The following is a 15,318-nucleotide window of genomic DNA, read 5'->3' as shown; positions in this document are numbered from 1 at the left end:
TACCAGAAATTGTAAAGGGGATTGTTGTTGTTATTGTTGTTAGATGTCATTGAGTCGGTTCTGAATCATAGTGACCCTATGCACAACAGAAACACCGCGCCATCCTCACAATTGTTGCTATGCTTGAATCCACTGTTGCAGCCACTGTGTCAATCCATCTCATTGAGGGTCTTCCTGTTTTTTGCTGACCCTCTACTTTACCAAGCATGATGTCCTTCTCCAGCGACTGACCCCTCCTGACAACATGTCCAAAATATGTGTAACGTACTCTCCCCATCCTTGCTTCTAAGGAACATTCTGGTTGTACTTCTTTCAAGACAGATTTGTTCGTTCTTTTGGCAGTCCATGATATATTCAATATTCTTTGTCAACACAATTAATTCGAAGGCGTCAATTCTTTGGTCTTCCTTATTCATTATCCAGGTTTCACATGCATAAGAGGCAGTTGAAAACAATATGGCTTGTGTCAGACGCATCTTAGTCTTCAAGGTGACATCTTTGCTTTTCAACACTTTAAAGAGATCTTTTGTAGCCGATTTGCCCAATGCAATGCGTGTTTTGATTTCTTGACTGCTGCTTCCAAGGGTGTGATTGTGGATCCAAGTAAAATGAAATCCTCGACAACCTCAATCTCCTCTCTGTTTAATTTATCATGATGTTGTTTGTTGGTCCAGTTTTATTTTTGTTTTCTTTATGTTTAGGTGTAATTTCTACCAAATACTGTGTTCTTTTATTTTCATCAGTAAGTACTTCAAGTCCTCTTCACTTTTAGCAAGCAAGGTTGTATCATCTGCATAACACAGGTTGTTAATGAGTCTTCCTCCAATCCTGATGCCTCATTCTTCTTCATATAGTCCAGCTCCTCAGCTTATTTGCTTAGCATACAGATTGAATACATATAGTGAAAGTACAACCTTGACACGTTCCTTTCCTGACTTTAAACCATAAAGTATCCCCTTGTTCTGTTCAAACGACTGCCTCTTGATTCATGTACAGATTCCTCATGAGCACAATTAAGTGCTCTGGAATTCCCCTTCTCTGCAATGTTATCCATAATTTGGTATGATGCACACAGTCAAATGCCTTATCATAGTTAATAAAACAACATAAGCATCTTTCTGGTATTCTCTGCTTTCAGCCAGGATCCATCTGACATCAGCCATGATATCCCTCGTTCTGCTTCCTGTTCTAAATCCAGCTTTAATTTCTGGTGGTTCTCTGTCGATATACTGCTGCAGCCATTTTTGAATGATCTTCATCAAAATTTTGCTTGAGTGTGATATTAATGACATTGTTCCATAATTTCCACATTCTGTTGGATCACCTTTCTTGGGAATAGGCATAAATATGTTTTTTTTTTTTCCCCCAGTAGGTTGACCAGGTAACTGTCTTCCAAATTTCTTGGCATAGATGAGTGAGCACTTCCAGCACTGCATCCATTTGTTGAAACATCTCAATTGGTATTCCATCAATTCCAGGAGCTTTCTTTTTCAACAGTGCCTTCAGTGAAGCTTGGACTTCTTCATTCAGTACCATTGGTTCCTAATCATATTTTACCTCATGAAATGGTTGAATGTTGACCCATTCTTTCTGGTAGACTGACTGTATATTCCTTCCATCTTCTTTTGATGCTTCCTGCATCATTTAATATTTTCCCCATAGAATTCTTCAGTATTGCAACTTTGAATTATTTTCTTCAGTTCTTTCAGCTTGAGAAATACTGATAATGTTCTTCCCTTTTGGTTTTCAATTTCCAGGTCACTACACATGTCGTTATAGTAGTTTACTTTGTCTTCTTGAGCTGCCCTTTGAAATCTTCTGTTCAGCTCTTTTACTTCATCATTTTTTCCTTTTGCTTTAGCCGCTCTATGTTCAAGAGCAAGTTTCAGTGTCTCTTCTGACATCCATTTAGGTATTTTCTTTCTCTCTTGTCTTATCAATGACTTCTTGATGTCATTCCACAACTCGTTTGGTCTTTGGTCATTAGTATTCAGCACATCAAATCTATTCTTGAGATGATCTCTAAATTCAGGTGGGGTATATTCAAGGCTGTACTTTGGTTCTTGTCAACTTGTTCTAATTTTCTTCAGTTTCAATTTGAACTTGTGTATGAGTAATTAATGGTCTGTTGCACAGTCAGCCCCTGACCTTCTTCTGACTGCTGGTATTCAGCTTTTCTGTCATCTCTTTTCACAGATGTAGTCGATTTGATCCCTGTGTGTTCCATCTGGTGAGGTCCATGTGTATAGTTGCCCTTTATGTTGGTGAAAAAAGGTATTTGCAATAAAAACATTGTTGGTCTTGCAAAATTCTATCATGTAATCTCCAGCATCATTTCTATCATCAAGGCTATATTTTCCATCTACTGATCATCCTTCTTTGTTTCCAACTTTCGCATTCTAATCACCAGTGATCATCAATGCCTCCTGATTGCATGTTTGATCAGTTTCAAGCTGTAGAAGTTGGTAAAAATTTTGGATTTCTTCATCTTTGGCCTCAGTGGTTGGTGAGTAACAGTCATATTTACTAGTCTTCCTCATAGGCATGTGGTTATCATCCTATCACTGACCTATACTTCAGGATAGATCTTGAAATGTTCTTTTTTGACGATGCATGCAACACCATTCCTCTTTAAGTTCTCATTCCTGGCATAGTAGATTATATGATTGTCTGATTCAAAATGACCAATACCGTCCATTTCAGCTCACTAACGCCTACGATATCGATCTTTATGTGGTCCATTTCATTTTTGACAATTTCCAGTTTTCCTAGATTCATATTTCATACATCCCACGTTCCACTTATTAATGAATGTTTGCAGCTGTTTCTTGTCCTTTTCAGTTGTGTCACATCAGCAAATGAAGGTCCCAAAATTTTGACTTCACCCATGTCATTAAGGTCTACTCTACTTTGAGGAGGCAGCTCTTCCCCAGTAGTCTTTTGAGGGCCTTCCAACCTGAGGGGTTCATCTTCTGGTACTATATCAAACAATATTGCACTGCTATTAATAAGGTCTTTTCTAGCTGAATACTTTCAGGGTAGACTGCCCAGTCCTTCTTCCCAGTCTGTCTTAGTCTGGAAGATCAGCTGAAACCTGTCTACCATGGGTTACCCTGCTGGTACTTGAATATCAGTGGCACAGCTTCCAGCATCGTACCAACATACAAGCCCCTCACAGTACAACAAACTGACAGACAAGTGAGGGATTAATCAGATATAATAGGCTTAGTGTCAAACCATTGTATTCACATTGTTACTGAAGATTTAATTTAGTCAATATTTTCAGCATGTCAGTTATCCTATCTCATGTTCCCACAGAATCCTATGCTTGTCTCCACCATAGTGTTTAATATGTGCTATCCTAACTTTTATCCTAACTATTTGGTTATCAGGCTTTTACCCCCAGTACATAATAACTTTGTGCAACACAAGGGATATTATTCTTGACATATCTATGCCTGATGCCTAGTCCAAGGCCTGAAATATAGAAAGACTTAATAAATGGTTAACATAAAGAATAGATATTGTGGTAGTGCTGTCATTATTTTGCTTGACTCTGAAAGTAAATGGTTCGTGTCTTGAAATCTGGACAGTTGGACCTTACTTATTGTTATCATGTACCTGGCATTTGGTAAAGATTTCTTGATTTAAATAATTATTATGTACCTATATCTCAAGAATTAACACAACTGCAGAAGTTAACTGCAGCAGAAAAAAAAATCATCTGCAATGATTGTGATGATTCCTCACCCATTTATTGCATAAATTAAAAGTTTTTACTACTAAAACTGAAGTCATAACACCTGTGTCTTGTAAAAACTAGAAAGCAAATAAGCATGTATCACATGGTCTCAATATAATTTCAAGATTTAGCTAGTATGTTTTTTAGGACATTTTGACAACATCAAAACTATTAAATGTAGCGTTTTTAGAGGTTAGGCATCTTTTTTTCCTTCCCTATAATGTAGAGGAGCCCTGGTGGGTCCATGGTTAAGCGCTCAGCTGCTAACTGAAAAGTTGGCAGTTTGAACCTACTCAACAATTTTCGATAGAAAGACATGGTGATCTGCTTCTGTAAAGGTTACAGCCGAGAAAACCTTATGAGACAGTTCTACTTTGTCGCATGGGGTCACTATGAGTCAGAACTGACTTGATAGCACACAACAACAATATAATGCAGAATTCGCTACAATTAAGAAGTGAAGAAAGCTGTGATATTATGGCCACTGAAATCAGAGTCAGCTGGCACTGGACAAAAGATTCCACTCATTAAAGTCTGAGGCATATTACGCATGTCATAAGGGTTCCATCACAGTGTGGGGAGTAGGTTTCGAGTCCCTGTAGTTAACATCGATAGTCATCAGAGTGCAGTTCATCAAGAGCTGCTGGCTGCAATAAATGGCTGACGTATTGCCTACTTTTGTGTCTACCCATAAAAATTGTATGCCCTTATTCATTTTTTTTTATTCATGTTACTTTATGAATAATCACAACATTCTTTCAGTAGATTGTCTATGGACAAAGAGAAATTTCATAATAATTACTAGCAATGATTTCCTAACTCTCAAAATATCTGAAAACATTAACATATATATGCATGTTAATATGTATTATAAATGTATATGTATCTCTTTATCTCCTAAAATAAGAAATCAAAATCAAACAATTAAAAACTAAACTTTATATACACATGCGGAATTTAAATCTGGAAAGCTTCTCTACTGACTCCCACACAAAAAAATCATCTAAAATATTATTGAAAAGATATTTGTGATTATATTTTAATGTATAAAATTCCACTAAGGGTGTTGCCTTATAATTATAAAAGATTCTCAATATAATATTTGAAAATCGAGGGACAATAGTTATCATTTGATCTACTGGCTATTAGACCAATTAATCAGAAATTGAGACAATAAGGATTTTCAAAGCATGCCTGCCCAGCTACTATCCCCTTAATTCTGGTTTATAAGGTTTGAAATACAATTTATGCATGTGTATTTCTGTCATATGCCCTGGTTTACATTCATGAATAAGTCAATATCTTCCCTTTTCAGTTGGAGTGATAGACAGACGGAATAATTTGACAAAGCTATTACCCATTGCTGTCAAGTTGATTCTGACTCATAGCAACTCTATAGGACAGGTTAGAACTGCTCCACAGAGTTTCCCAGGAGCACCTGGTTGAGTTGAGCTGCTGACCTTTTGGTTAGCAGCTGTAGCACTTAACCACTATGCCGCCATGTTTTCCCTTACACAAAGCTATAGACATGAATACATAAAAGCTACAGTACAATATAGTCCCTTGCATTTAATTACTTTATTGAAGAATATAAAAATATGTCAGTGGCTTTAAATTCCAGATTCTATGGTCAATACATAACCTTCTTAAAGATGTGAGAAAAGCAATAGTAGGCTCATAGGAATAATACTAAATGCTTTATAAACCGGAACAAAAAAAAAACATTGCTGTTGAGTCAATTCTGAATCATAGTGACCCTATGGGACAGAGTAGATTTGCCCCATATGGTTTCCAAGAATGTAGCCTTTGCAGAAGCAGATTGCCACATCTTTCTCCTATCGAGTGTCTGGTGGTTTCAAACCACCAACCTTTCGGTTAGCAGCCAAGGGCTTAACCACTGCACCACAAGGGGCTCCTTTAAATGTTCTATAAATTTCCCAAATTTTATTAGAATAATTTGTTTTCTATTAATGGCAATGTTTCTTTTCCTTGTGAATAGAACTGTTTTCTTCCTACTGAACTAGAAGCGTTCCTTTTATGTAAGTGAGGCATGAGCTCCTGAATGAGTTTACACAGACCTGAAAGGGAAAAGGAGATATTAAAAGAAATAATTAAGCAATTATTTATCATGTTGGAGAGATGCAAATGAATAAGTACAGTGAGGTTTATTGTCTTCCATTTCTGAGTCCCTTCTTGTTTTGATTTCTTTCATCCCCACTTCCTGTAACCCTCTGCCATATACCTTCACATCCTTCACCTCTACGTACACATCTCACCTAAGGAAATGAATGAGAATAAAATATTAATGATTTCTCTCATTTGTCAGGGTAACTTTAAAATTCCTGCTAGTCATTCAAGGTCCTTACAACCTCATTCTGGTGTATATTATCTGCGATTTTATGGGACATGGTCTTGCTTATTTTAGCTAAGTTATTCATAAACTCCTAATGCAATGCCTTGCTAAAGAAGTGGGTAAGTGGCTGAATTAATTTTTGAATGTCTTAAGAAGTGTTGTATTTTATAGCCACTCCACAGCAGACTAGCCAGGTTTCATCTAAATGAGTTGTAGAGACATACAACCATTGATCTCTTTTCTTTATTGAACTTATGTGATAAAACTAGTTGAAATATGACATGATTGAAATCTTTTTTTTTTAATATAAACCCATGCCATAGAGTCAATTCTGACTCATAGCAACCCTATAGGACAGAGTAGAACTGCCCTGTAGGATTTCTAAGAAGCGGCTGGTGAATTCAAACTGCCAGCTTTCAAATAGCAGCCTGAGCTCTTAACCACTGTGCCACCAAGACATATATACACATTTTAACGTATTTTGGACTCATCTTCACTAAATTGTTGAGACAATTGAAAACATTGAATGAACTTTGTCAGATCTGATTAACAGTCATAGAATAAGGGTCTCTTGAAAGAAATTTTAAATGTTCATGGAGGTTAATAATGCTTAAACTGTTCTGAGATCTGAACATTAAAGGAAACCAGAGATACTATCTTCCTAAAAACATTGAATGGAAAACAAACCAAAGCCTTCATATCGTAGTATATTAATCCTTTTTATTAGATGAACTTGATGGTTAATTCCTAGATCCAAGTTTTCAGTTGATTTCATTCTCCTGACCTAGAATCACAGATTCTGCTAACTTCTAAAGGTTTTAATAATTATATGATAACCATGACTTCTTTCAAAGTCATGTTGTTTCCAGCTTTTTATTTTATTCACAAAATGTAGTATTTCTTCTTCAATTATACATATGTCCATGTACAAGTAAAATTTTCTACCCCATCACTTCCTTACTAAGTAATTTCTTAGGTTACAGGGAGGGAGAACAAATCTTCATTATTTACATTAGGTTTTCTTTTGGAGAAAGGTGTCTGCCAATTCCTGTCAGAGCAGTTTTATTTCAACTACTATCAGTATTATTCCCACTACATAATTTCTTTGATGGGCTCACTGTTTCAATCTGAATCTCAAGAAGAACTAAAGGAGGGAGGTTTGGCTTAAAAAGAAAAAAAAAACCAATAAAAATAATTACTTAAATTTAAAGACAAATACATTTTCCCAGACATCTTATTTACATTTTTCTCCTAATGTGTAGTATAAATTGTAATAAACTATAATGTCAAGTATTTGTCACATATATTGCAAATTACACATGTATATATATTATCTGAAAGCTGTAGTGGTACAGTGGTTAAGGGCTATGGCTGCTAACCGAAAGGATGGCAGTTCGAATCCACCAGCCACTCTTTGGAAACTCTACCGGGCAGTTCTACTCTGTCCTATAGGGTCTCTATGAGTTGGAAATGACTCGACAGCACCTAACAACAAGAACAACACATATTATCTAAATGTGTGTATGTGTATATATATATAAAACACATATAAATTTATATACATATATATGCCATAAAACCCCATATGCCATACACATAAATAAATTAAAAATGTGTCCATTTAAATATGTTTGAAGTCTTAAAATATAGTATTTAGGGTCATTTTTTTTTTTTTTTTTCTCTCAGCATTATCCCCTCCTCACCATTTCAATTTCAGTCTGGGTTTTATTATAGAAAAAAAAGAAATTCTCTATCCCCGATTTTTCTAGCCTTTCCAATGTGATTAATGATGCTTCCTTTAGTTATGATTTCACTGAAGGCTCAAATTCAGAGGCAGGGAACATGTTGCAGACTTCTGCTTTTTGAATTACAAGAACCAAAATATACTAGGTAGTATTTAAACACAACCAAGAAAAAAATTCCTATTAGGTCAGAAAGCAGGAAAGAGAGGCTTAATGCTGAATTTACCAGCTGGAGCTATAAAGCCCCGAGAACGTTTTGTGATTTCTGCACGTCGTAGGCCCGACTAGTTCTGACAGAGAGCCATCGGAGCACACATTTCCTGTCTTGAGTCAGTGTTGGACCAGGCCCCAGAGCTCACAGTGCTACACTGACTCTTTCCAGACTTTGGCCAGGGAGAGGCCTCATCTCACCAACACATTCCTTGCCTGATTCCCTGACTTAGAAATGCCGAAGGTGTCTGAGTTGTTCGACCAACCTAAAATTTACTTCTGAGAGTGAGAAATAAGTGCTTTTCTGTCACCTGGGCCTGAGCAACATATACATGATGCCTAAATGCAGGGGTCATTCAGCTTCAGGGCATTTTTTTTTTTTTTTTTTTAACCTAGTTCTGCAAAAACATTAATTACATATGAAATGTTTCTCTGGGAAAAATGGTTTTCCAAAATCTTGTTATAAAAGTTCAAGTCAAATTGGAACTTAGTCATTGGGAACCCAGGAGGGTATTTCGACAGTTAGGAAAATCCTCCTCAGAAAATTACGATTCCCCATAGAGATTTCGAAAAACACATGTTAGCCACTTACTTAACATTTTAAGATGGATCTCAAAGTTAATTTCTTTAAAGAGACTAGTTAGAAAATGATTAAATAAGGAGATGCTTAGTCAAGGGAACCACAGTTAGTCATCAAAATATTTTCCTGTCTATGATAGTACAATGTGGTTTAAAATTGTCTAGTAGCAGTTATATTTCTTTATGCATATGGCTTTCAGTTTTTTGTTTTAATGAAACTCAACTCAAGAAGATTTTTGAAACCTATTTCATTCATAGGGACGTATATTCTACAATTAGAGAAATTCACCATGGCATTAGTGAGAATTTAGCATTCTCCTAGGAAAAATGCCTTGAAAAAGGAAAATACATATCATTCATTTCTTTACTTAGCAGCAACATAAAGTCTTATTAATTCTTTATTTTAGGGCAAAAAGAGATAAGCAGTTTGTACGTTTCCTTCACTTGCTCATAGTAATCCCCTTCAGTGATCCCTGAAGAGGGAAGTATTGGACAATTGTAGTACATTTGACTTTAAAAACAAAGTAGCAAAGCCCCTCTTTTTCCATAGGCAAAGACTCTCAATAGTAAAGCTATTGGGTCACTTTTTGTTCTTAATTGTCATCGAGTTGATTCTGACTCATGACGACCCCATGTGTGAAGAGTAGAGCTGCTCCATAGGGTTTTCAAGGCTGTGACCTTTCAGAAGCAGATGACCAGGCCTGTCTTCTGAGGCGCCTCTGGGTGGGTTTGAACTAATACACTTTAATTCTGCAGGTCTTCACGATAGCTTCCATTAGGGCATGGAGTTAGCACTGCTTCTCTCATGTGGAAGGTTCTCCACAACCTCACTCTAAGGGATTCCTTTAGAGTCTGTGGGGAAACCTTGCCCATTTGGAGAAGAACTACATTACAATCTCTTTCAACAGGTGTGAATTTCAATGATTTAAACAGCAAAGTATATAATAATATTTCAATTAAATTCTGCGGAAGCAAAACTTTTAGTTTACTTGTTATAGTATCATTTTGTTTCATTTAATGAACTCAACAAGTTTATAAAATAACAAATTTTGACCTGATTTATACAGCTCAACAAGATCACCCTGCTCTTCTGCTGAAATGTAAGGTCCAAAAAAAAAAAAAAAAAAACCCAGTGCCATCGAGTCAATTCCGACTCATAGTGACCCTATAGGACAGAGTAGAACTGCCCCACAGAGTTTCCAAGAAGCACCTGGCGGATTCAAACTGCAGCCCTTTGATTAGCAACCATAGCGCTTAACCACTAGCCACCAGGGTTTCCACCGTAAGGTCACATGATACTAAATGGCATTCTTATGCTTCCCCTTTCGTCTGTGACCATGTGAGGGTAAAGAGTTGTAAAGATGGCTTTCAGTGTTAATACAGTAACACTAGTCCTTTCTTCCTATATGTTTTCACCCTCAGTAAGAGTTCCTCTTCCCCATCAAAGTGCTGGTTCTTTCCCTGTTTTCTACTCTGTGACCTCAATCTAAATAGCAATGGATCTAAAATCTGTTGTCTGCAATAATTATTGGTTGGCTGGTTGATTATATTTTAATACAAATGGGGGAACATAAAGATAGGGAGAGAGAAGAGTACATTATGTTTTTTTTTTTTATTACATTAAGCATTGTTTCAATTGACATGTAATGGTCTTTTCATATACCATAAATATTAAATTTCCACTTTCTGATATTCTAGAATTAATCTATGTATCTGTTATATTTTTCTTCCTTTGGTAGCAACATGTACAGCAATTTTTCTATCAGTAGAACATACCTTATGTACTTATACTGAAGTAACACTATACCAAATAGAAAATTAACTAAAACTTTACATGTCTTTGAACTTTTGCTTTTAAATTTAAATATTTTTAAATTCCTTGAGGGAGGTGAAATAAATACATGCAAGTTAAGTTAGAAGAAATGAATCTACTAGTTTTTAGAATATCTTAGTATCAACGAGTTTCAGTGTTAGATTCCCTTTTCTAGACATAAGGGAACCCAGAGCCTGGAACTGGACTGCATTAAAGAATTTAGATTCTGGCTAAATAAGGGACTAAGAGAGACTTCACTCAGATAATAAAAAATGGAATTGAGGGTGATTCAGGGTCAAGACCAAGGCCTGACATTCCTTCCAACCAGGTCACCAAACTATGGGACAAAGGCAGAACCAGAAAAACCAAGTATGAGGCAACAGGAGCAAATGACAGAAACAGAACAGGATTTTAATGTCCTGAAAAGTAACCTTTCTTGTTATTTATGTGGCTTCCATATCTTAGTGGCAGGAATGAGCTGTTAAGAACTTTCCTTCTCTAGTCTACTTCATGATTTCTTCTCTTCGACTAGCACTTCAACTGATTTTGAGACCTTTTCTGGGGATATTCTCATTTTTACAGAATTACTCTAGATTTCCAACAACTGTTATCATTACATATGGCAGTTCAAGGAGGTGTTCCAGGAAACATCCTAAGTTCCACTTATTCTTCTCCCTGTTCCCACTGAACAGCAGCACTCTCTTAACTATTATGGTCAACCACCTTGACAAAATTTTACCCTCTCTCTCTCTTTTTAACCAATGTCAGACGGAAGCTGGAATAGGCAAGCCATACTCTCAGTTTCCAGTGTAATCTAGATTGGATTTGTTCTTTAGATCTATGAACCAGAACATACAGTCATGAAAATGGGAAGTAAAATATGTGAGTAGGTATAGTGGTTAGAAGTATCATTCTTATTTCCATCCCAGGCTTGTCTAAGGGAGAAACAACAACATACACTGTTACTTCAGAATTTATATCACATCATATAGGATAATACCTCAACCTCCTCAATTTTTATCTTTCTAGTAGTACAGTAATTGAATTTTTTCCTATTTCAGTGTCTCTTCATACCAGCTGCTTCTTGGAGATAGAGCTGGCATGAAGAGACACTAAAATAGGAAAAGATTCAATTACTGTACTACCATGCATTGAATCCATCCTTGCTACCATGAGCCAATAAGAGACTTAAGTAAGAGAAAAAAGACTGTTCAAAGTTCACATGGAACTTCTTTTCTTCCATTTAGATATCAAGAACTTTCTCCACAATGGAAGTACTTTCAAATTCCAAGTCCATTTTGCAAGATCCATAAATTTTGTTTCACCCTTCCTTTAATTTTTCTCCCGACCATCCACATATACTATTAACAATTGTCAATGAGTTAATGCAAATCTCTATCTCGGCTCATGTCAGGTAAAGTGTAAAAGCTATACCACTCAAAATTTTGCCAAAGGGAATGTTTTCTGGTTCCATTATCCTTTAGAACACAACAAAGTATTGTTTTCCACCACAGAGTTGGAACTTCCAGCTGCTATATGGCTATGACAGAGCGCCATAAAGTAAACTAAAATGTTTTTTTCTCTGATCAACTTACCTTACCTTACTCATTGCTGTTGAGTAGATTCCAACTCATAGTGACCCTATAGGACAGAATAGAACTGCCTCATAGGGTTTCCAAGGAGTGGCTGGTGGATTTGAACTTCCAACCTTTAGGTTAGCAGCCAAGTTCTTAACCACTGTGCCACCAGATCTCCTTAATCGACTAATCATAAGAAATGCCTTGGGAGACCATTCATGGCATTGATTTATGTTGGGAATGTGGTGAAACTGGAATAAGAATAGGCCTATTAGGAACATGAGCTTCTGATTCATGCAAATTATTTGCATTTCTAGAATTTTCTTGGGCCAATTCCATCTATTAGACTTATGCTAAAGTGCACACCGGCCTGTAGGGTTAGGTGATTCAGATAACTCATACTTCATTAATTTAAGTGGTATAATCACCCCATTGTCTCCAGTGGCTTGGTTTTAGCTTTTAATCATGAAAACTTTCAAATATATACATAAATAAGATAAAAAAAAAAAACCATAGTAGTAAATCCTCAAGTAGCCACCATCCCAAGCTATTAAACAATTATTAACATATAAGCAATCATATTTATCTATTCCTACTGTTCTTACCTCTGACTAGACTGTTTTAAACAAACCCCAGACATGTCATCATTTTTCAGGTTGGTACTTATTTCTTTCTGACAAGACCCCACACATCTTTGATAGTTTTTTTTGCATTTAGTAACAAGAAATCCCAGGCTCAACTTCTACGTTTCCTGTCTCAGACCTGGAATAAATTTTCCCCCAAAGAACCATGGTTAAGTAAAAAACAGTATTCAAAAAGCACAATCTGGAAGTTGGTATTCCTTTGTATTTTTTTTTAATTAAACTTTTTTGATTTATATATATTTGGTAATAAGTAGAGTGAGTATACACAAATAATATAAGTAAGGAGAACTAGGTTGCGTGCATATAAATTTAGGTAATGGCATACATTGTTAAATCATTGTACAAGTATTGCAATACTATAAAGTTCAAAATTTATGAAAACAAACTTTAAATGTTCACCTAGAGGAAGGGCATTGCATTTATTCTAGTCAGTTAATAACACAGAAGCCTGAGGTTCCCATTTTTCTAAGACTTGTTTCCTCCAGCTGGTGCTCATATTACACAGCCAACCTCAGAATTTTCCATTTTCTATAGTACACCACTAAACAAAACATTTCCAACAGTTCAGTTGTCCATGGCTCCCCAGTGAATATACAAACCTCCTGCAAGTGGTGCGATCTAGCACATTGCAAACACATGAATGAAACAACTAAGCAAGGAACTGCTATTTCCTGACTCTGTTGGGAATTTATTAGCAGACACAAATGTAGGTCAACATGTGCAGAAAGAGCAATTACAAGTAAAGAGAGATGCATCATTTAAATAAAATATGTTAGAGAAGAGCAAATATTTCTGAACATGGCTAAAAGTGGTATGTGCTCTAGATTTAAATTTTTGAAGGAAATTAACAACTTTTCAGAGGTGGCATACCGGTTTTTATTTATTTATTCTGTAATTGTGAGTAAAGATGGGGTTAACTGGAGGATTATGCCTTTAGGAGTTACCTTTTAAATGGAAAATACTCTAGGATTTGTTATGTGTTAACTTATTATTAGCAGATATGTTTATTTTTAGTCAATAAAGTACAGGGATTAAGCGAACAGTTGTCTGAGATTGAGAAGCGTGCATGGGGGCTTGCTTAGACAACAAGGTGTAGCAGTTATCTAGTGCTGCTATAACAGAAATACCACAAGTGGATGGCTTTAACAAACAGAAATTTATTCTCTCACAATCCAGTAGGCTAGAAGTCTGACTTCAGGGCATCAGCTCTCAGGGAAGACCTTCTTTCTCTGTCAGTTCTGGGGGAAGGTCATTGTTGATCTTCTCCAGGCCCTGGAGCTTCTCAGTGCACAGTCCCCAGGTCCAAAAGACTAATCCTGTAGATTGAGTCCTGCCTCATTAACGTAACTGCTTCTAATCCTGCCTCATTAATATCATAGATGCTGTGATTTACAAACCTAGGATAATCACGTCAGGTCACAAAATGGTGGATAACCATACAATACTGGAAATCATAGCCTAGTCAATTTGTTACACGTTTTTGGGGAGCACAATTCAATTTATAACACAAGGAGAGGGTAAACGACGTTAAGAACAAAGATGCTGTTAGGAAAATCAATAGTCATTGTGTGTTTATTAATCAATTAATATGTATTAGGCTTAGTACTGAGCATTTTATGTGTTTTAACTCATTTTTCCCATAAGAACCTATGGGGTAGGTACAGTTGTTTTATAGATAGTATATATAGCTTTATAGATGAGGAAACTGAATTGTCAAGTTTTTGAGACTTTTACCCAAGTAGCAAGGGATAGAGCCGGGATTCAAACTTAGACAATATGAATCCACAACCAGATGAGGAAACTGAATTGTCAAGTTTTTGAGACTTTTACCCAAGTAGCAAAGGATAGAGCCGGGATTCAAACTTAGACAATATGAATCCACAACCTCTGTCTTTAGCCATTCCACTACAGCTATCTTCAAGGGCACATAGTACAGATTGTTGGCATTGGACAGGGGTGCTCCTGGTGCTTCTGACGGTTACAGATGCACAAGAACACAAATTGTTTCATGAGAGATTATTGGGCTAATTTACCATACGGCAACACCAAGGTATAGGTGAAGAGGTGTATGCCTTATAAGTCATGAAACTGAAGAAATGTCTAAAAACGTTACAGACCAACACAGGAACTGAGTTCAAGGATAAAAATGTCATGTTTCCCAGGATTTATTTTGTAGACAATACCTTAATTCATTCACAACATATTTTATTATCTTCCTTGACGCTAGGGATGAGTTGGTGAATAAGACAAATGTCAACTATAGTCTAGTGGATTTTTCCAATAGAAGAAATCAATTGAAGGTATATCTACTGGCATTTTATTTATTCAGCAAATATTTATTGAGTATCTTCTATGTTCCTGTCATTATCATAGAAAATTAGGAGCCGAGTCATAAGAGTAACAAAATCAGGCCAAGACTTGCTTGGCAACATTTTTGGGTTATGTATATGAGCACTTATATAGTGAGTAGGTAGGTAGGCAGGCAGATAGATAGGTGGATAGGGAAAAAAATCAAATGTCTAAGTGAAATAAAAAAGCCTATTCTTTATTACTCTTGTCATCTCTGACTCAGACAAAAATTCAATGTATGTTTATAAGGTATTTTATATTTAATATTGATATTTTCATCAATTTGTCCTTTTTATTCTTTATTAGTTG

Source organism: Elephas maximus, chromosome 6 (genome assembly GCF_024166365.1).
Source record: "Elephas maximus indicus isolate mEleMax1 chromosome 6, mEleMax1 primary haplotype, whole genome shotgun sequence".
Lineage (NCBI taxonomy): Eukaryota > Metazoa > Chordata > Mammalia > Proboscidea > Elephantidae > Elephas > Elephas maximus.
Note: the sequence above shows the minus strand (reverse complement) of the source record.